The sequence below is a fragment of the Megascapheus bottae genome, chromosome 12 (assembly GCF_031878675.1).
Source record: "Megascapheus bottae isolate mThoBot1 chromosome 12, mThoBot2.hap1, whole genome shotgun sequence".
Taxonomy (NCBI): domain Eukaryota; kingdom Metazoa; phylum Chordata; class Mammalia; order Rodentia; family Geomyidae; genus Megascapheus; species Megascapheus bottae.
Genome location: NC_143520.1, coordinates 16,003,414 through 16,024,070, shown reverse-complemented (window position 1 = coordinate 16,024,070; position 20,657 = coordinate 16,003,414). Strand labels below are relative to the sequence as shown.

The window sequence follows — 20,657 nt, the reverse complement described above, 5'->3', positions numbered from 1 at the left end:
GGCTCCTTGCTGAGCCTTCTCTAATGCCACAACCCCAGCCCCAGCCCCAGGCGGAGCCCCTGCCCAGCCCCAGCCCCTGCCCAGCCCCAGCCCCAGCCCCAGCCCCAGCCCTTGCCCCAGGCCCAGCCCCTGCCCCTGCCCCTGCCCCTGCCCCTGCCCCAGCCCCAGCCCAATCCCAGCCCTAGCCCCATCCCCAGAATTGCGGCCTTATTTCTGGACTCATTTCAAGTCCCTTCCCCTGCCCATTTGTCCCGACCAACCTCTGGCCTTGCGATTCAGCAAACCTTCCTCTTTTCAGATTCCTGGCCTTTACCTTGGCCCTTGTTTCTCCCCTGGCCCTTGTGGCATTATCCCTGTGCGTGCCCCGGTCCAGTTGTCTTCAAGGGTGCCTGGACCTGTCCTGGGAAGATTTCCTCTGGCCACTGACCTGGTCCAGTTGCCCCGGTGCCCCTTGTGGGCCCCTATCCGATCAAGGCCCCATGGGAGAGGGTGGCCGCTCTGCTGGCCTGCATCCCTACCTCTCCCATTGCCTTGGGAGCCTAGTATCTTCCTGAAAATCATGCCACATTCCATTGTCTCCTAGGACTTCCAACTGTGGTTTGATGGCTCCTGAGCCTTGTCTAATGCCCCAACCCCAGCCCCAGCCCCAGCCCCAGCCCCAGCCCCTGCCCAGCCCCAGCCCCAGCCCCAGCCCCTGGCCCTGCCCCTGCCCCTGCCCCTGCACCTACCCCTACCCCTGCCTCAGCCCCAGCCCAATCCCAGCCCTAGCCCCAGCCCCAGACTTGCGGCCTTATTTCTGGACTCATTTCAAGTCCCTTCCCCTGCCCATTTGTCCCGACCAGCCTCTGGCCTTGCGATTCAGCAAACCTTCCTCTTTTCAGATTCCTGGCCTTTACCTTGGCCCTTGTTTCTCCCCTGGCCCTTGTGGCATTATCCCTGTGCGTGCCCCGGTCCAGTTGTCTTCAAGGGTGCCTGGACCTGTCCTGGGAAGATTTCCTCCGGCCACTGACCTGGTCCAGTTGACTTGTTGACTGCCTTGCTTTGGAAGTGACAGGGTCCTGTCCCAAGTCCTTTAAAGATGCCACCTTTGCAGAGCTCTTGTGCTGGGGACCTGATCCTGGCCCTTGACCCGGCCTCTGGCCCGTCCTAGGCCCTTGTGGCCCGAGGGGGGCACTTGATGGTTGTGTAGCAGCCCAGCACATTCCCAGGGCCTGGGCGCTGACCCGAAGGAGGCTTTGGCTTCCCTCTGGATCCAGATGCTTTGGAGGACCGGGGCCCCATCCCGAAAGGGCACCCTGTCCTCCTGGCCCTGTAGCCCAGGCCTCTGTGGCCCAGTGGGGTCCTCTACGTGATAGCCAGCGGGCAGGCCTCCCCTTCCTTGGCGTCCTTCCCTCATCCCTTGCAGATTCTCTCCTTCCCTACCCCTCTCTGCTTAGGCTTTGGGCTGGTCCTGCAGACCTCCCCCTGCTCCCCCTGTTCCCCCTGCTCCCCCATTGCCCCATCCCCATCCCATAGCCCCTTCCTTGCTTCTGGGTTCCTGAGGGTGCCACCATCTTCTTGGAGGCTTCATGAGCTTGCAGCCCTTGGTTTCCTTCCATCCCCTCCCCTGGGGCAGGTCCAGGCTTCTTCTGCCAGGTCTCCCCACCCTGGGGAGATTGCATGGCCCTTGCGTTTCCAGCTTCCCTCTCTGTTCTTCTGCCCTGGTATGCTTTGTTCTCCCACAGACCCCACTTGGTACTTTGGTCTCCCACCAAGCTGCCTGCTTCCCCTCCCTCCCTTGCTTTGGTGCTGCTGCTCCCAGCTCCTCCTGCTGTAGCCCTGCAGGCTTCCCTGCGGCTCCATCCCTATAAGGGCTTGGGCATCCACTGTACCAGGTGACCTTGGACATGGTGACGACCTGTGGTCTTCGAAGCTTGGCAAAACACCTCTGGCTAGGTGGCCAGCCCTGCTGATAGGCTTGCCGTGGTCTTGACCTAGGCCCCTTCCTAGTGCCTGCCTGCCCCCCTGGGCCTGCAAGGACACCCTGGAAATGCTTCCTGTTGGAGCTCTGTTTCCAAAGCCTCCTGGCCTTGAGCTCTCCCTTGCTCCAACCCGTGTACGCACTGGCCCTCATCCCGTGCCCATGGACCCCAGCGCACACGAGCTGACCGCTTCTGTGGTGGTTGGCTGGGCTCCCGCCTCACGCTGGCTCACGCCCTGGCCCTTGCATGGCCCTTTGCAGTGTGCCCTTTCCCTGTACTGTCTGTCCACGGCTCCAGCCAAGATCCCTGGACTCCTTGCCCCTACCACCGCCAGGTGACCATGCCTGCCCCTTGATGGGGCGGGGGGCGGGGTACCGGCTCTAGTCCCCCCTTGCCCTTGGCCTGATTGGCTGCTGCTGCTCCTGCTCCCTTGGCCGCAAGTCGTGCCAGGTCAGTTTCTTGACTCTGGACTCTGCTCTCCCGCACGGGATGCCCTGGCTTCATGCCCCATTCCAATGCCCAGGGCCCCTTGAGGGCACCTATCCGATCTCGGCCCCATGGGAGAGGGTGGCCGCTCTGCTGGCCTGCATCCCTACCTCTCCCATTACCTGGGGAGCCTAGTATCTTCCTAAAAATCACGCCACATTCCATTGTCTCCTAGGACTTCCAACTGTGGTGTGATGGCTCCTGGTCTGGCTCCTTGCTTGAGCCTTGTCTAAGGCCCCAGCCCCAGCCCCTGCCCAGCCCCAGCCCCAGCCCAGCCCCAGCCCCTGCCCAGCCCCAGCCCCAGCCCAGCCCCAGCCCCAGCCCCTGCCCAGCCCCTGCCCAGCCCCAGCCCCAGCCCCAGCCCCAGCCCCAGCCCCAGCCCTAGCCCCAGCCCCAGCCCCAGCCCAATCCCTGCCCTAGCCCCAGCCCCAGCCCCAACCCCAGCCCAGCCCCACACTTGAGGCCTTATTTCTGGACTCATTTCAAGTCCCTTCCCCTGCCCATTTGTCCCGACCAGCCTCTGGCCTTGTGATTCAGCAAACCTTCCTCTTTTCAGATTCCTGGCCTTTACCTTGGCCCTTGTTTCTCCCCTGGCCCTTGTGGCATTATCCCTGTGCGTGCCCCGGTCCAGTTGTCTTCAAGGGTGCCTGGACCGGTCCTGGGAAGATTTCCTCCGGCCACTGACCTGATCCAGTTGTCCCGGTGCCCCTTGTGGGCAGCTATCCGATCACGGCCCCATTGCAGACGGTGGCCGCTCTGCTGGCCTGCATCCCTACCTCTGCCATTGCCTCGGGAGCCTAGTATCTTCCTGAAATCATGCCACATTGCATTGTCTCCTAGGACTTCCAACTGTGGTGTGATGGCTCCTGATCTGGCTCCTTGCTGAGCCTTCTCTAATGCCACAACCCCAGCCCCAGCCCCAGGCGCAGCCCCTGCCCAGCCCCAGCCCCAGCCCCAGCCCCAGCCCCAGCCCCAGCCCTTGCCCCAGGCCCAGCCCCTGCCCCTGCCCCTGCCCCTGCCCCTGCCCCAGCCCCAGCCCAATCCCAGCCCTAGCCCCATCCCCAGAATTGCGGCCTTATTTCTGGACTCATTTCGAGTCCCTTCCCCTGCCCATTTGTCCCGACCAACCTCTGGCCTTGCGATTCAGCAAACCTTCCTCTTTTCAGATTCCTGGCCTTTACCTTGGCCCTTGTTTCTCCCCTGGCCCTTGTGGCATTATCCCTGTGCGTGCCCCGGTCCAGTTGTCTTCAAAGGTGCCTGGACCTGTCCTGAGAAGATTTCCTCCGGCCACTGACCTGGTCCAGTTGCCCCGGTGCCCCTTGTGGGCACCTATCCGATCAAGGCCCCATGGGAGAGGGTGGCCGCTCTGCTGGCCTGCATCCCTACCTCTCCCATTGCCTTGGGAGCCTAGTATCTTCCTGAAAATCATGCCACATTCCATTGTCTCCTAGGACTTCCAACTGTGGTGTGATGGCTCCTGGTCTGGCTCCTTGCTTGAGCCTTGTCTAAGGCCCCAGCCCCAGCCCCTGCCCAGCCCCAGCCCCAGCCCAGTCCCAGCCCCTGCCCAGCCCCAGCCCCAGCCCAGCCCCAGCCCCTGCCCAGCCCCAGCCCCAGCCCCAGCCCCAGCCCCAGCCCCAGCCCTAGCCCCAGCCCCAGCCCCAGCCCAATCCCTGCCCTAGCCCCAGCCCCAGCCCCAACCCCAGCCCAGCCCCACACTTGAGGCCTTATTTCTGGACTCATTTCAAATCCCTTCCCCTGCCCATTTGTCCCGACCAGCCTCTGGCCTTGCGATTCAGCAAACCTTCCTCTTTTCAGATTCCTGGCCTTTACCTTGGCCCTTGTTTCTCCCCTGGCCCTTGTGGCATTATCCCTGTGCGTGCCCCGGTCCAGTTGTCTTCAAGGGTGCCTGGACCTGTCCTGGGAAGATTTCCTCCGGCCACTGACCTGGTCCAGTTGACTTGTTGACTGCCTTGCTTTGGAAGTGACAGGGTCCTGTCCCAAGTCCTTGAAAGATGCCACCTTTGCAGAGCTCTTGTGCTGGGGACCTGATCCTGGCCCTTGACCCGGCCTCTGGCCCGTCCTAGGCCCTTGTGGCCCGAGGGGGGCACTTGATGGTTGTGTAGCAGCCCAGCACATTCCCAGGGCCTGGGCGCTGACCCGAAGGAGGCTTTGGCTTCCCTCTGGATCCAGATGCTTTGGAGGACCGGGGCCCCATCCCGAAAGGGCACCCTGTCCTCCTGGCCCTGTAGCCCAGGCCTCTGTGGCCCAGTGGGGTCCTCTACGTGATAGCCAGCGGGCAGGCCTCCCCTTCCTTGGCGTCCTTCCCTCATCCCTTGCAGATTCTCTCCTTCCCTACCCCTCTCTGCTTAGGCTTTGGGCTGGTCCTGCAGACCTCCCCCTGCTCCCCCTGTTCCCCCTGCTCCCCCATTGCCCCATCCCCATCCCATAGCCCCTTCCTTGCTTCTGGGTTCCTGAGGGTGCCACCATCTTCTTGGAGGCTTCATGAGCTTGCAGCCCTTGGTTTCCTTCCATCCCCTCCCCTGGGGCAGGTCCAGGCTTCTTCTGCCAGGTCTCCCCACCCTGGGGAGATTGCATGGCCCTTGCGTTTCCAGCTTCCCTCTCTGTTCTTCTGCCCTGGTATGCTTTGTTCTCCCACAGACCCCACTTGGTACTTTGGTCTCCCACCAAGCTGCCTGCTTCCCCTCCCTCCCTTGCTTTGGTGCTGCTGCTCCCAGCTCCTCCTGCTGTAGCCCTGCAGGCTTCCCTGCGGCTCCATCCCTATAAGGGCTTGGGCATCCACTGTACCAGGTGACCTTGGACATGGTGACGACCTGTGGTCTTCGAAGCTTGGCAGAACACCTCTGGCTAGGTGGCCAGCCCTGCTGATAGGCTTGCCGTGGTCTTGACCTAGGCCCCTTCCTAGTGCCTGCCTGCCCCCCTGGGCCTGCAAGGACACCCTGGAAATGCTTCCTGTTGGAGCTCTGTTTCCAAAGCCTCCTGGCCTTGAGCTCTCCCTTGCTCCAACCCGTGTACGCACTGGCCCTCATCCCGTGCCCATGGACCCCAGCGCACACGAGCTGACCGCTTCTGTGGTGGTTGGCTGGGCTCCCGCCTCACGCTGGCTCACGCCCTGGCCCTTGCATGGCCCTTTGCAGTGTGCCCTTTCCCTGTACTGTCTGTCCACGGCTCCAGCCAAGATCCCTGGACTCCTTGCCCCTACCACCGCCAGGTGACCATGCCTGCCCCTTGATGGGGCGGGGGGCGGGGTACCGGCTCTAGTCCCCCCTTGCCCTTGGCCTGATTGGCTGCTGCTGCTCCTGCTCCCTTGGCCGCAAGTCGTGCCAGGTCAGTTTCTTGACTCTGGACTCTGCTCTCCCGCACGGGATGCCCTGGCTTCATGCCCCATTCCAATGCCCAGGGCCCCTTGAGGGCACCTATCCGATCTCGGCCCCATGGGAGAGGGTGGCCGCTCTGCTGGCCTGCATCCCTACCTCTCCCATTACCACCTGGGGAGCCTAGTATCTTCCTAAAAATCACGCCACATTCCATTGTCTCCTAGGACTTCCAACTGTGGTGTGATGGCTCCTGGTCTGGCTCCTTGCTTGAGCCTTGTCTAAGGCCCCAGCCCCAGCCCCAGCCCCAGCCCCAGCCCCTGCCCAGCCCCAGCCCCAGCCCCAGCCCCAGCCCCAGCCCTAGCCCCAGCCCCAGCCCCAGCCCCAGCCCTAGCCCCAGCCCCAGCCCCAGCCCCAGCCCCAGCCCAATCCCTGCCCTAGCCCCAGCCCCAGCCCCAACCCCAGCCCAGCCCCACACTTGAGGCCTTATTTCTGGACTCATTTCAAATCCCTTCCCCTGCCCATTTGTCCCGACCAACCTCTGGCCTTGCGATTCAACATACCTTCCTCTTTTCAGATTCCTGGCCTTTACCTTGGCCCTTGTTTCTCCCCTGGCCCTTGTGGCATTATCCCTGTGCGTGCCCCGGTCCAGTTGTCTTCAAGGGTGCCTGGACCTGTCCTGGGAAGATTTCCTCTGGCCACTGACCTGGTCCAGTTGCCCCGGTGCCCCTTGTGGGCACCTATCCGATCAAGGCCCCATGGGAGAGGGTGGCCGCTCTGCTGGCCTGCATCCCTACCTCTCCCATTGCCTTGGGAGCCTAGTATCTTCCTGAAAATCATGCCACATTCCATTGTCTCCTAGGACTTCCAACTGTGGTTTGATGGCTCCTGAGCCTTGTCTAATGCCCCAACCCCAACCCCAGCCCCAGCCCCAGCCCCAGCCCCAGCCCCAGCCCCTGGCCCTGCCCCTGCCCCTGCCCCTGCACCTACCCCTACCCCTGCCTCAGCCCCAGCCCAATCCCAGCCCTAGCCCCAGCCCCAGACTTGCGGCCTTATTTCTGGACTCATTTCAAGTCCCTTCCCCTGCCCATTTGTCCCGACCAGCCTCTGGCCTTGCGATTCAGCAAACCTTCCTCTTTTCAGATTCCTGGCCTTTACCTTGGCCCTTGTTTCTCCCCTGGCCCTTGTGGCATTATCCCTGTGCGTGCCCCGGTCCAGTTGTCTTCAAGGGTGCCTGGACCTGTCCTGGGAAGATTTCCTCCGGCCACTGACCTGGTCCAGTTGACTTGTTGACTGCCTTGCTTTGGAAGTGACAGGGTCCTGTCCCAAGTCCTTGAAAGATGCCACCTTTGCAGAGCTCTTGTGCTGGGGACCTGATCCTGGCCCTTGACCCGGCCTCTGGCCCGTCCTAGGCCCTTGTGGCCCGAGGGGGGCACTTGATGGTTGTGTAGCAGCCCAGCACATTCCCAGGGCCTGGGCGCTGACCCGAAGGAGGCTTTGGCTTCCCTCTGGATCCAGATGCTTTGGAGGACCGGGGCCCCATCCCGAAAGGGCACCCTGTCCTCCTGGCCCTGTAGCCCAGGCCTCTGTGGCCCAGTGGGGTCCTCTACGTGATAGCCAGCGGGCAGGCCTCCCCTTCCTTGGCGTCCTTCCCTCATCCCTTGCAGATTCTCTCCTTCCCTACCCCTCTCTGCTTAGGCTTTGGGCTGGTCCTGCAGACCTCCCCCTGCTCCCCCTGTTCCCCCTGCTCCCCCATTGCCCCATCCCCATCCCATAGCCCCTTCCTTGCTTCTGGGTTTCTGAGGGTGCCACCATCTTCTTGGAGGCTTCATGAGCTTGCAGCCCTTGGTTTCCTTCCATCCCCTCCCCTGGGGCAGGTCCAGGCTTCTTCCGCCAGGTCTCCCCACCCTGGGGAGATTGCATGGCCCTTGCATTTCCAGCTTCCCTCTCTGTTCTTCTGCCCTGGTATGCTTTGTTCTCCCACAGACCCCACTTGGTACTTTGGTCTCCCACCAAGCTGCCTGCTTCCCCTCCCTCCCTTGCTTTGGTGCTGCTGCTCCCAGCTCCTCCTGCTGTAGCCCTGCAGGCTTCCCTGCGGCTCCATCCCTATAAGGGCTTGGGCATCCACTGTACCAGGTGGCCTTGGACATGGTGACGACCTGTGGTCTTCGAAGCTTGGCAGAACACCTCTGGCTAGGTGGCCAGCCCTGCTGATAGGCTTGCCGTGGTCTTGACCTAGGCCCCTTCCTAGTGCCTGCCTGCCCCCCTGGGCCTGCAAGGACACCCTGGAAATGCTTCCTGTTGGAGCTCTGTTTCCAAAGCCTCCTGGCCTTGAGCTCTCCCTTGCTCCAACCCGTGTACGCACTGGCCCTCATCCCGTGCCCATGGACCCCAGCGCACACGAGCTGACCGCTTCTGTGGTGGTTGGCTGGGCTCCCGCCTCACGCTGGCTCACGCCCTGGCCCTTGCATGGCCCTTTGCAGTGTGCCCTTTCCCTGTACTGTCTGTCCACGGCTCCAGCCAAGATCCCTGGACTCCTTGCCCCTACCACCGCCAGGTGACCATGCCTGCCCCTTGATGGGGCGGTGGGCAGGGTACCGGCTCTAGTCCCCCCTTGCCCTTGGCCTGATTGGCTGCTGCTGCTCCTGCTCCCTTGGCCGCAAGTCGTGCCAGGTCAGTTTCTTGACTCTGGACTCTGCTCTCCCGCACGGGATGCCCTGGCTTCATGCCCCATTCCAATGCCCAGGGCCCCTTGAGGGCACCTATCCGATCTCGGCCCCATGGGAGAGGGTGGCCGCTCTGCTGGCCTGCATCCCTACCTCTCCCATTACCTGGGGAGCCTAGTATCTTCCTAAAAATCACGCCACATTCCATTGTCTCCTAGGACTTCCAACTGTGGTGTGATGGCTCCTGGTCTGGCTCCTTGCTTGAGCCTTGTCTAAGGCCCCAGCCCCAGCCCCTGCCCAGCCCCAGCCCCAGCCCCAGCCCCAGCCCCAGCCCCAGCCCCAGCCCCAGCCCCTGCCCAGCCCCAGCCCCAGCCCCAGCCCCAGCCCCAGCCCCAGCCCAATCCCTGCCCTAGCCCCAGCCCCAGCCCCAGCCCCAGCCCAGCCCCACACTTGAGGCCTTATTTCTGGACTCATTTCAAATCCCTTCCCCTGCCCATTTGTCCCGACCAGCCTCTGGCCTTGCGATTCAGCAAACCTTCCTCTTTTCAGATTCCTGGCCTTTACCTTGGCCCTTGTTTCTCCCCTGGCCCTTGTGGCATTATCCCTGTGCGTGCCCCGGTCCAGTTGTCTTCAAGGGTGCCTGGACCTGTCCTGGGAAGATTTCCTCCGGCCACTGACCTGGTCCAGTTGACTTGTTGACTGCCTTGCTTTGGAAGTGACAGGGTCCTGTCCCAAGTGCTTGAAAGATGCCACCTTTGCAGAGCTCTTGTGCTGGGGACCTGATCCTGGCCCTTGACATGGCCTCTGGCCTGTCCTAGGCCCTTGTGGCCCGACTTTCCATTGTCTCCGAGGACTTCCAACTGTGGTGTCATGGCTCCTGGTCTGGCTCCTTGCTGGAGCCTTGTACAATGCCCCAGCCCCAGCTCCTCCAGCCCTTAATCGTGGCCTTAACTTTTGAATCATTTTAAGTCCCTTCCCCTTCCTTTTGTAGCCTGTTTTTAGTCCCTTGTTGTCCAAGGCAGCACTGATTGGTTGAGTTGTTGCTCTGCACACCCCAGATCCTGGCCTCTCTACTTACGACTTTGCCTTCTACTGTATTGAAAATATTAGTTTGACCATGTGACTTGTATTGAAAGGCAGCCATGTCTTCGACTTACCTCTTACTCTCTCTGCTTTCTCTGTCCGTATCTATTGTTTCCTTAATATTTTGCCTGTTGTTTTCCTTTTCTGTTTCTTATTTTGGTGTTATGTTCATATTTCTTCCATTAGGAGTTTTTTCTACGCTTTTTCTCACACCAATGTTTTAATACCCATTTCTTTTTTTTCTCGTGATAGTTCTTCTTAGATTTGTTTTGCCTTTTTTCTTTTTTCTTTTTTGTTTGTTTAGTATTCTGTTATACATGTCTTGGCCCTGTCCTGTCTTTCACCTAACTGATAATGAATCCTAAGTTTTATTTTCCTCAGTGTGCTTACCCTAACTTGTCCTTCTTCTCCTTCCCGCATTGAAATTCTATAAATTCTATCTAGAATTCCAAGTATCCCAGTGAGACTGAGTTACACAGAAATCATCTCGATTTCTTTGTTCATTGCTCTATTGCGAATGGCGCTATTGTTGCTCTTAGTTATGGCTGTGTTGTCATGGTTGTTCTTTCGGTTTGATATATGTGCTTCTAAAACTTTTAGATACTCCTTTAATAGATAATTTTTAACACCTGCAACGGAGTGTAGTTGGAGTTCATCTGCAGTAGATATTTCAATTTCCTCATGGGAAATTAAGGTATAGCCTTGTTCATACTCACCCACCAGTTGATAGTTGTCAGTTTGGTGTTTCAGGTTTGTAGCTTGATTCTCTTTAATTGAAATTTAACAGAGAAGGTATGGTCTGAAATCAAGATGTTTTATATTTTCTGATGTTTTCCCCTGTAATGATCATGTTATTTTCTTACAGTTCTGAAGCTGATTTTTGTAGGAAATTCTTGTTTTCTTTCTGCTGTGATGGAACAAGTCATGAAATGTTTACAATTGACTTGGTAGTCCTTGTAAATCGCAAGTAGACTTTACCTAGTGTTTCTCTACCTTCAACTGCACTGAATTGTATGCAATTTCGTTTGTAGGTCTGAAATCTTCTCAATATGACTTTTTGTAAATTTAAGAACTTTTAGGTTGTTATTCAGAGGGGTTGCAGTTACATATATAAAATAATGACTATATTTTTTTCTTGGAAGCCATTCCGGTACCTATTTTCCTTATGCACTTATATTATTCTGGAATTTTGTGTCTCAATCAGTGAGTGACAGTCTCTGCGTTTTAAATACCAGGTAAATATTTGTTTCCTAATTGATTAAGACTACGTAAATGGATACATTTTATCCTCATGCATGCTAAGGATGCTCTTCCCAGGTGTGTTTTTTTTGGTCTTCATCTTAGTTGGATTTTTGCATTGAACAAGCTGCTTTAGAAATTTTAACATTGTAGTCTGAGAACAAAGAATCCTCTGCGGATTTCTTGAAGGTGAATGAGACGGACATTTGTGAAATGATTTATTAACTCATTTTCAAATGTCTTCATATGCTGTGTTGTATATTTTCTGAATTTCAGTGTAAATTCTACTGATAGAAGCAACATTTTCTCAGCTTTATTTAATATTGAGTTTGCAAGTTCTGATCTTTTCCCACTGGTGCAGCTGAAATTTTGTAAGAATCATGTTGTCTAGTTTTGCTCGAGTTTTTCCTTGTTTGGTTTGCCTTTTGTACTGTTTCATCATGTTGGCTTGCTAAACTCTTTAGTTGGTACCGCTTATTGTTCTTAATGTTGCTGCGAATAATCTATTGGATGGCAATGGAAGTATATCTGGAATTGTTTTCCTGGTAGAGGTAAGGAAATATAATTCAGGTAATTTGCTCATGTTTGATGTTGGTGTCCTTTTACAGTATCAAAGAAAGAGAAAGAAGAATTCATGGGTTATTTCTGTTTCTTTTAATCAACAGGAAAAAGCAGCTGTATCCTTTGTTGATTTTCTATGACTACTTCAAAATTGTATGCAATTAGAGTTCAGTCCCCATTGCACTGGACAGGTTACAGATCCTTAACAGTATGTTTCAAGGTCATGATGTAACAACAGTGCTCTTGAGATCGCTGTTTTTGTTGGGAGAAACCAATTAAGAAACTTATATCCCCTTCTCTTTAATCATCTTCCAATTTGTGCAGTTATTGACAGGAGAACATCGAAGATCATGTTTATTTGTGCTCCACAAGGAGTGATTCTCTTTGTTGGTGTCAAGTTATAAATAATTGTGGAGAACAGTTGCCATGTAGTTTGTTACATTATTGGAGAAACGTTACGTAAGTAGTTGCTTTACAGAAAATCACTTTGAATGGAGGAATTCTGATGAAGTCCTGTGAGCGATGTCTTGGAATCTGGTAGGTATCACTTTCAGATATCACCTGTCCTTTATTTGTCTTAAGTGATTTCTTAGCATTTATTGTTTCTTTTGGCCACAATGCTACTGTGGGATACCCAGGCAGCTAAGTTTTGTTTCCTATGTTGTCTAGCCTGTGTTTTTTATATAGCAGTATTTTCTTCCATCTGGTTACTCATAATTTTTGCCCTTATCATGCTTGTGTTTCAAAAGCAGATAATATACACTTACTTTTTTAGTAGGTTTGTCTGGAGATTTTAAGTGTCCTGGATGCACTGGTATGTTGCCCGACAAGCCGCTTCCTATTTTCTTATCTGAACCCCCCCCCCCAACACAGATGAGTTGTTGTGGTCGTTCTTGTGTTCTTTCTTGAGATTTTATAGTTTGTTCTTCCCTACACCCCTTCAGGTTAATGTTAAAAGTCTCTTGTGGTTTGTTGAAGTCTATACTATTTGAAGCCGATTTTTTTTACAGTTAATTTACTGTTATTCTTGCTTCTTTTTTAGGTGTAGGTAGCTTGAACGTTGCTTTCCTAGTCTCAAGGAGTTTCTTAGGGAAAACCCCGGGACCATCAATATGTCCTTGGACTGTGTTGTTGCAGAGATCCTAACCGTGTCACAATGGGGAAGCAATGTGTTTCACATTAGAAATATGGGTGAGTATCCAATGTCTTTGGTATCTTTCAAGGTATGTAGCCTTTGTGCACTGGTCTGAGTTGTTATGGTGTTTTAGCAGGCTTGTAGATTGGGGAGGAGGAGATTTAGGAAGTGTCCCTAGGACATAGAATGAAAGGAAAATTCTGTAATATGTTGGCCATCATTGGCAGTAAGATCTCTACCATCAACAGTGTGTTGTTGCCTTTATAACCTATCCTTACTCCTGAATTATCCATCCTCTAGACACTTAAATTAATGCCCACCTTGTCCCAGCTTTTTAAAAGGAATGATTTGCTTTGCCAATATGAGCATGAAAAATTTTGGTCATTTTGATGTTTATTTAATATTTGTAGTATTCTAGGTTGTAATGGAGGCAGATTTGAGAAGCGTGTCATAGATCTTCTTTGTAGCTTGGAAAAATGGTATTCTGTGCATCACCAGGCAGTCCCATCATATTGAAATGCTAAGAAAGACTGAACAGCCAGATTATTGTGACTTTATGTACATCTGAGAGGTTATGAAATAGTCTATGGAAGGGAGAACTATATCCTGAGGTAGCATGTAAAACTGAGGCATTTCCAACTCATAGGTTCAGTTCATGAAAGTACTTGCTTGGAGACATTTCAAGGGAATGATGATTAGGGCTCTTCCCCATGTCTGTCAACAAAAACTATAAGGAAGTGCTTGGTCCAATAGGCTATATTAAGAATGGACTAAAGCAAGTATCCTTTGTAAATTAAAGGATATTTGTCTTTCTGTTTCCTTCCAGAGAGAGGTTTAAAAATGTTTTACCTCAAGGTTTTTTCTGTTCCCTCCCTTTTCCTCCATCATTGAGAACTGTTGGCTATCCTTCACAGGATTTCAGTAATTGATAATTCCCCGTTTGAGTACCATGACATTCTTAACAGTGAATCTTGCTAATCTGTGGAATGAAAACTGAGTTAATAATTACTAGGGAGGATTCTTGTATTGTTTATGGCTATGTGTCCCTAAATATTAACGTTGTCTTTAGCCTGTGGGTGTTCCTCATGATAAGGCATGTATAGGTGTCACATTGTTAGGCAATATAAATGTTAGGAATATGCAACAGATTCTCAAGTGTGTGGGGGGGGTAAAGGAAAATACATGTGGACAGTGGTTTGGTAATACAGAACTCTAGGAATTCTAGGTGTTTTCTGCCTATATTGCTTTCTTTTCTCACATCATTTTTTCTCTTCCTTATATCTGTTGGCATCATTCTTAGTTTTTTGGTTATATATAGTCAGTTGAGAATGTTGGAGGTATTTGAGAAGACAGTCTATATCACTCAATATATTTCCTTCTGGTCCCTGAGGCTATGAGGAATGTAATTACAGCATACTATTGAAGATGCATCACATGCAAGTGGAGGGCTAGCCTCCTATCGGGCAATGCTGTGCAGTGGGTCTGGGCAATTTCTATAGTGCCATTTGATTTCTTAGTTGAAAGTCATGGATTTGACAGAGATCAGGTGATACCCTTCATTTTTCAGTGTGAAAGGAAGACCCATCTTATTCATTGTAAGAAATGAAAAGGCATAGAAGAGCATAAAGGCGATTGAGTGGGAGTCTTGTAGGATAAGGATTTTGTATACTGTAGGGTTGCAGGTGCAAAGAGATAGTAGAGTAGGTATGTAGCTGGGTGCGGTAGAAATAAGGGCAAGAAAGTGTGACAGGATTTTGAGCATGGTGTTTGAGGCATTGTGTTGGGAACAGAGAATTAGGGAGGTGATTCTTTTTCTTTTCCATATATTTTTATTGTAATTAATAGAAGGGTTACATTATATTCACCAGATAGAAGGTGCATTACTTCACAAACATTGATACCCTTTCTCATGTCTTGGTCCCCATTTCCCTTCCCTCACCTCCACCCCTCATCTTGTTTTCCCCCCTTTAGGGAGATGATTCTTGGGAATATTTTTTCCAGTTATTGTTGATGTAGTAATTAAGAAGTGTGACCCAGGCATGATAGCTCATGCCTTTAATCCTAGCTACACACTTTTAATCCTAGCTACACAGAAGGCTGAGATCTGAGGACCAAAGTTCAAAGCTACCCCAGGCAGTAAAGTCCATGAGACTGTTATGTCCACTTAACCACTAGAAAATGGGAAATGGCGCTGTGTCTTATGAGTTAGGGCAGTAGCCTTGAGCTGAAGAGCCAGGGAGATAACACCTTCGCCCAGGGGAAGGGCAGTTGCCTTGAGCCTGAAGCATTCAGGGACAGTGCCCAGGGCCCAGATTTCAGGCCCCAGGACCACATCAAAAAAAACCCAAAACCCTTAGAAATGTGTCCCCTTCATTAAATAAATGACATTTTAACTCTAGGATTTTATTTTACCATCATTCCATTGAATAGTTGCATGTGCATATTCGGTTCATAAATTTAAAAAGATAGATATCTTGGAAACTGAGGAATTAATATACTTACATTGTTACTGGATAAAATGCATTTCCATAGTCCAAGATGTTGCTTAATGTTAGGGAAGAAAAAAATTTGAATTACAAACATCTACTAGTTTCCATTCATCATTATTTAGAAAATATTCCTTAAGTTTCTTCTTACATAGATAAATACATAGGTACATAGATTGATTGATAGATTTTCATTTTTGCATGTATTTTAGTGTATATAAATATATAAATTTTTGTCATTTATCTACTTTTCGTCCATATCTGTATATACATCGCTTCTCTTTCTGATCTTAGAATAGTTTGGGCTGGGAATATATTTGCATTTCTTTCTTTTTATTTTTGTTCCTTTTTCCTTTTAACCTTGGCCTAAGTGCTGTCCTAGAGTTCTTCCTCTCAATACTAGTACTTTACCACTTGAGATACAGCACCATTTGTTTGTTTGTTTTGGTGGTGGTGGGGCTTCAACTCTACGCCCTGGCACTGTCCCTTAGTTATGAGAAGATTTTAGTGTCTCATTGTGTAACCCATTTTGGCTTTAGAGTCATCATCCTTTTTTCTCAGCATAATGTATTCTAGCTTATAAATGTTGCAAATTTCCTGAGTCAGATTAAAAGTATGTTGTCACTGGATATGGCATTGTATTGAGCAAACTGAGAGAAGAAAACAGTTCTATTATAAACAGTGTGCTATGTAGCACCATTTCTATGAACAAAAGCTAGATAATGTTATATATCTTTAGGAGCTGTTAGGATTGAGGGAAAAGTCAGGGGACATCTCATTTAAGGGCACAAATGAGAGTCCACAATAAGGCTATTTTTGACACAGACTTTCCTTGCCCAAATATGAGGTCACAACATTTTTTTTTGTGGAGAAACATCTAGTATGAATTGTGTGGATTGATTTGAAGTCATAATCATTCACAGAGAATAGATTTATTAGATTTTTTAATTATCATTTTTGCTGCCCTATGTCTCTATATCTGATGTAAATTTATTGTTCACTTTCTAGCTTATCTCCATATGTGTGAAGATCCTGATGACTGCTGTCAGCCAACCATCATGTGGAGATTGCAACTCACTTAGGTTGAAGTTCTGTTCAGCCAAATATTTCCTCAATAGGTCATGTCCCTTGTAGGCATGTTTCTGGCTCAGATGATGAGTGAGTGGGAAGAGAAGTTTATTCCCTTCTCCTCAACCTCTCCTTGTCTCCCCCAAGTGGGGTGCGAAGAGAGGCTTCTGATGAGCCTTATTTAGTGAGGAGACTGATGCTTTTGTAGTTTTTTTCTTTTTGCCATTCTTCCCAGGCTGGTGATGTGAGAAGAATGTGAATATGAGGTTAAAGGATAAAGAAGACCTCAAAAAAGAGGCTAATGACTTGTCCCTTGGAAGAGAGTTCATTTCACGTGTCCAGTTGAACTCCATTTTTATTCCTTTGGCTGGTGGGAGGTTATATAACCACAAGAATCTGTGATTTCGTGCCCATCTTTATCTGTAAGTTGTTATTTGAAGTTATTAGATTATTGGAATATTTTGTCATTTCCCTAGTTTTCTTTGTGAAAACTAGAATACAACCATATGCATAGGTTAGTTAAACTCAACTGTGGGAATGTGGTTTCCAAAATATTCTTTGAACCCACTTGTCAAACTGCATTAGCTTTAGGGTTTTGTAATGTAGATATTCCTGTGTCTCATTTGAAATTTTAACCTTAACTTTCAGTTACATTCATGAAGGAAAATATTTGTTTAGAATATATATTTAATCTTCTTATGAAAAGGATATTTTGATTGCATATTTTGATTATGCAACATGATTCTCTAAGAGAATAGAATGCTTACTTGTAATTGTTAAATAGCTACTTTGTTCCAGGTCCACCTTGAAGAAGATCAACTCAAGATTTTTCTAAAGTCATTTTTTTGGATTTTGTATTATATTAATTTAATGTATTACAGACAATTATTTTTCATATTTCACAGTATTTTTAACCATTCTATGATATTTTATCTTAAGTGAATATCAAAATTTACTTAAATAATCCCCCAAATATTAATAGATGGCATTTTCTCTCACAAAGGAAGTATTTTAATGAATAAATTGCTACAGAAATCTACAGTACTTTCCATCATGAATAAAATATTGCAAATAAAACCATTATCGAAAAGTCATCTAAAGGGGCTGGGAGTATAGCCTAGTGGTAGAGTGCTCACCTAGAATGCACAAAGTGCCGGATTTGATTCTTTGGTACGACATACTCATCAAAAGGACAAATGGTGCTGTAACTGAAGCGGCAGAGCACTAGCCTTGAGCAAAACGTGTCCATGGACAATACACAGCCCCTGAGTTCAAGCCCCAGGACTGGCAAAATACAAAACAAAACAAAAGGCATCAGAATTCACATAATTTAAAAAATATAACCAACTATTTTTCAGGGTTATGTGCCAATTTACAAATGCAGTTTATACAAATGGCCATTACTCTGTAGTATTGATTTATTCTCAAATCTTCACCCCCCCTACAGTTTTAGAAATTGTTGAGGCGCACAAAGAACTTGACCAATATAGTACACATAAATTAGTAATTATCATCATAAATTTAAGAATATTATGTTTTCAAATAAATTTAACCCTGAACATTTATTAATGAAATAATACAAAAGTAATTATTTTCTAAACCAAAAATGATTTCATTTTGCAAATCTCTTTAATGTCACTCTGAACTAAAAAATGATTTTCGTATTCACTTATACAAACCAATTGACTTTTGATTAAAATGTATGAAAGAAGTTCTTATTTACATATATAAGTGTCTGGGAAAGTGAGAGGTATTTTAATAAACTTTTCATATAATTCCAGATAAACCTCGATACTACTCAGAACTTAGTAAGTAGTAGCTTCTTACATTTGGTTACAATACCAAATCCGAAATGCAGCTTTTATAGCCCACTGAATTAAAATTGAGTTTTGTTTCCTTTAGTCATTCATGATTGTGTAAAATCACAAGTTTGTCATTTAAATATATTATTCTTCAGAGTTATACAGATATTTCAATCTTTGACACATTGCATTATTTATTATCCAAAAGTAACGTTTTTTAATGCCAAACTTATGTTTGTTAATGTCAATCTCATCAGAAATATCAGAGAGTTGTCTAGGCATTGTTTCTTGAAAACTTTACTTTTATTATTGAAAAGGCTCCATTTATTTCCAAAACAAATACCCAACTTTGTTTGTCTTTCTTTTGTCTCTCAGGAAAAGATGGTGGCCTTACAGCCAGGGCTAGTCTAACTGATCACTATGATGATAGAGCTTCGACTGGAAACAGTGACCACAAACTTCGCCGTGGGACAGAGATGCTTCAGATGTCCTTCCTCGTGATGGGGTATATCAGAAAGACCTGTATGCAAGGGTGTGAAATGTATAAAAATTATTTTTCATCAAAACTTTCTTTTACAAAATCGTTTATTCTTATCACTAAAAATAAAACAAAAGAAAGAATATAATTGCTATGTGCAAGGGGCTCATGTCTACAATCCTAGCTTCTCTTCTAAGGTCATTTTCTATAAATAATCAATCATGAATGTAACATGTTATAGCCTTTTCTATATAAAATAAATTTGAGCTACATAACACAATTTCTGTTTATAATACCTTATGTCTTTTTCAATTACTTCTTTGATAAGTTTGAAGAAAATGGTACTGAATACAGTACTCATATAGTATAAAGAAATAAAACCAGTAACTCTAACTTAATGATACATGTAATATTTGCTTCTGGAGTGACTGAGACTATTTCCAACCTTACATTATTATCTTATTGAAGTACACTACTAGTGCTAAATTAAATGGATAATTTCCTGATTGGAATACAGAAGTGCTCTTCAAAATAAGCAAGAAGATTTAGGACTAGTTTCGTGGATTTTTTTTTCTGTGACATTTCATTTAGGGAGCATGAGTTCCCCAGTATAAATGAAGTTTTAGAAGAAAAAAATAGAAAAAAGAATCCATTGTTACCATCATCGTTCAGTAAGTTCCTGGATTAGTTTTTTTTCTCTTTTCCCTCAACAAAGACAAAACTTGTGAACTCTCAGCTATTGACTAGCATGGTATTTTATAATATACCTATCTGTAGATTCCTTGTGATACCCCAAAACAATATAAATTTGATGTAAATAATGCTTTGTCGCAGCACTTATAAACATGTATGTATTCATTACAGATCCTTTTTTGTTGTCTTTTTTTCTATAGATTTGAATCCCTGCATTCAGTGTTATATCTGCCTCAAAGGATCTACTGAAGTTTTTAGAAGTCTCACAAGAAACTCTGAGAAATAGATGTTTAATGTTTTAAGTTTGTTTACCCCTTCTTCCTGCATGGGGATTTATTAAACCTGGGTTCTGCCCTGTGTTTCACTGATATTGTTGATCATAATTTTTGCCCTGCTGAGAGATTTCTTCTTTCCACTTTCTTCTTGCTCACTTTAGGTGGATGTAGTGATGTTTCCCTACATGTGCTATCTGCTCTAAGGAGGTGGGAGTAGAGAAGTTTTAACACCTTGCAAGAATAACCCGAGGTAGAGTGTCCTTATTTGTTTTTTTTCACTTTTATTCATCTTTCTTGGCTTAAGATTTCTATATCAGACAATTTCTCAAATAGTATGTTCAGTCTGCCCATGTTTCAAGTTCAGCTTTACAGCTAGTTCCTTTAGGAAGGAAATCTATTTTATGTACTCTTGGGTGTCACTTTTAAAATGTGTCACACAGCATTGGCATTTTTGTAAAAAAATTTTGTAGTCTGTAGCCTATGGTGCTCCATGCATAGTAGTATTGTAGGATCTGAGAACATGTAGAATTGACTGTTGTCTATGCCTTTAATTTTATTAGATCTAGGGCATGGATGTATTGCAGTCACCCAAGAATCAGTGTTATAATTATCCAGTGTTTTGATTATGTATTATGTTGTTTATAGATAAGCACGCACCCAGGATCCTCCCTGAAAGAAGCAAGACCAACACATGTGAAAGGGTATCAATGTATGGGAATTAATGCACTATCTATCTGGCAAATATCATGTAACCCTTCTATTAATTACAATAAAAATATATGAAAAAAAGAAGTGAATTCAATTCAAGAAGCTGGTTTCATATTGACAATATAGGAGAGCAATTAGAAAGTTTGGCCTGCTTTCCACTTTCAGAGATAGCTGCTTAGTGCTGTGCGTTCAGGCTTCAAGACCTTTAGATTATTGGAAATGATAAATATTAGCTCCCAGGATGTAAAATCACTTGGAGTAGACTATTTGGAGTTCTTACACTGTATTATTATTTATTTGGGGATTTCAGTGAGACTTTGCCTGGGAAGAGATAGTTGTTTTCAGTTAGAGTTCCCTTGGGAACTCTCTGGGAATGTATTTGAGTGTTATATGGCCTCACTTGGCCATGAGGATTTTTAAAGATCATAGAGGCATTCCTGGAGTTGCTGGTGACATGAAAAGGAGGAGAGCTCAGCTGCTGGTGAAAGGGAGTGGTAGTGCCCAGAGCCACATTTTCTCAGTAGTTTCTTTTTAACAGCTTTATGACTGTGAGATGGAGAAGTAGGTAAAGGTTTCAGTCCATTTGTATATTGCCTCCAGAAATTGGAAGTTCAGAAGTATCAGATGGAGTTCTTCCATTTAAAAATGATGATAGCTTCTTATTATGTTCCCATTTAAGAAAGT

General features: G+C 47.8%; 1 long non-coding RNA gene across 1 annotated transcript in view; it reads left to right on the top strand.

Annotated features, from left to right (window-relative positions):
* Positions 1-19,512, top strand: part of LOC150056273 (uncharacterized) — a 43,283-nt gene extending 23,771 nt beyond the window's left edge. Inside the window, exons 3-6 of the long non-coding RNA XR_016537306.1 lie at positions 12,371-12,519; positions 15,958-16,439; positions 18,195-18,324; positions 19,191-19,512. This is a non-coding gene — a long non-coding RNA (uncharacterized LOC150056273). The remainder of the gene's footprint in view (positions 1-12,370; positions 12,520-15,957; positions 16,440-18,194; positions 18,325-19,190) is intronic.
* The last annotated feature ends 1,145 nt before the right edge of the window (positions 19,513-20,657 follow it).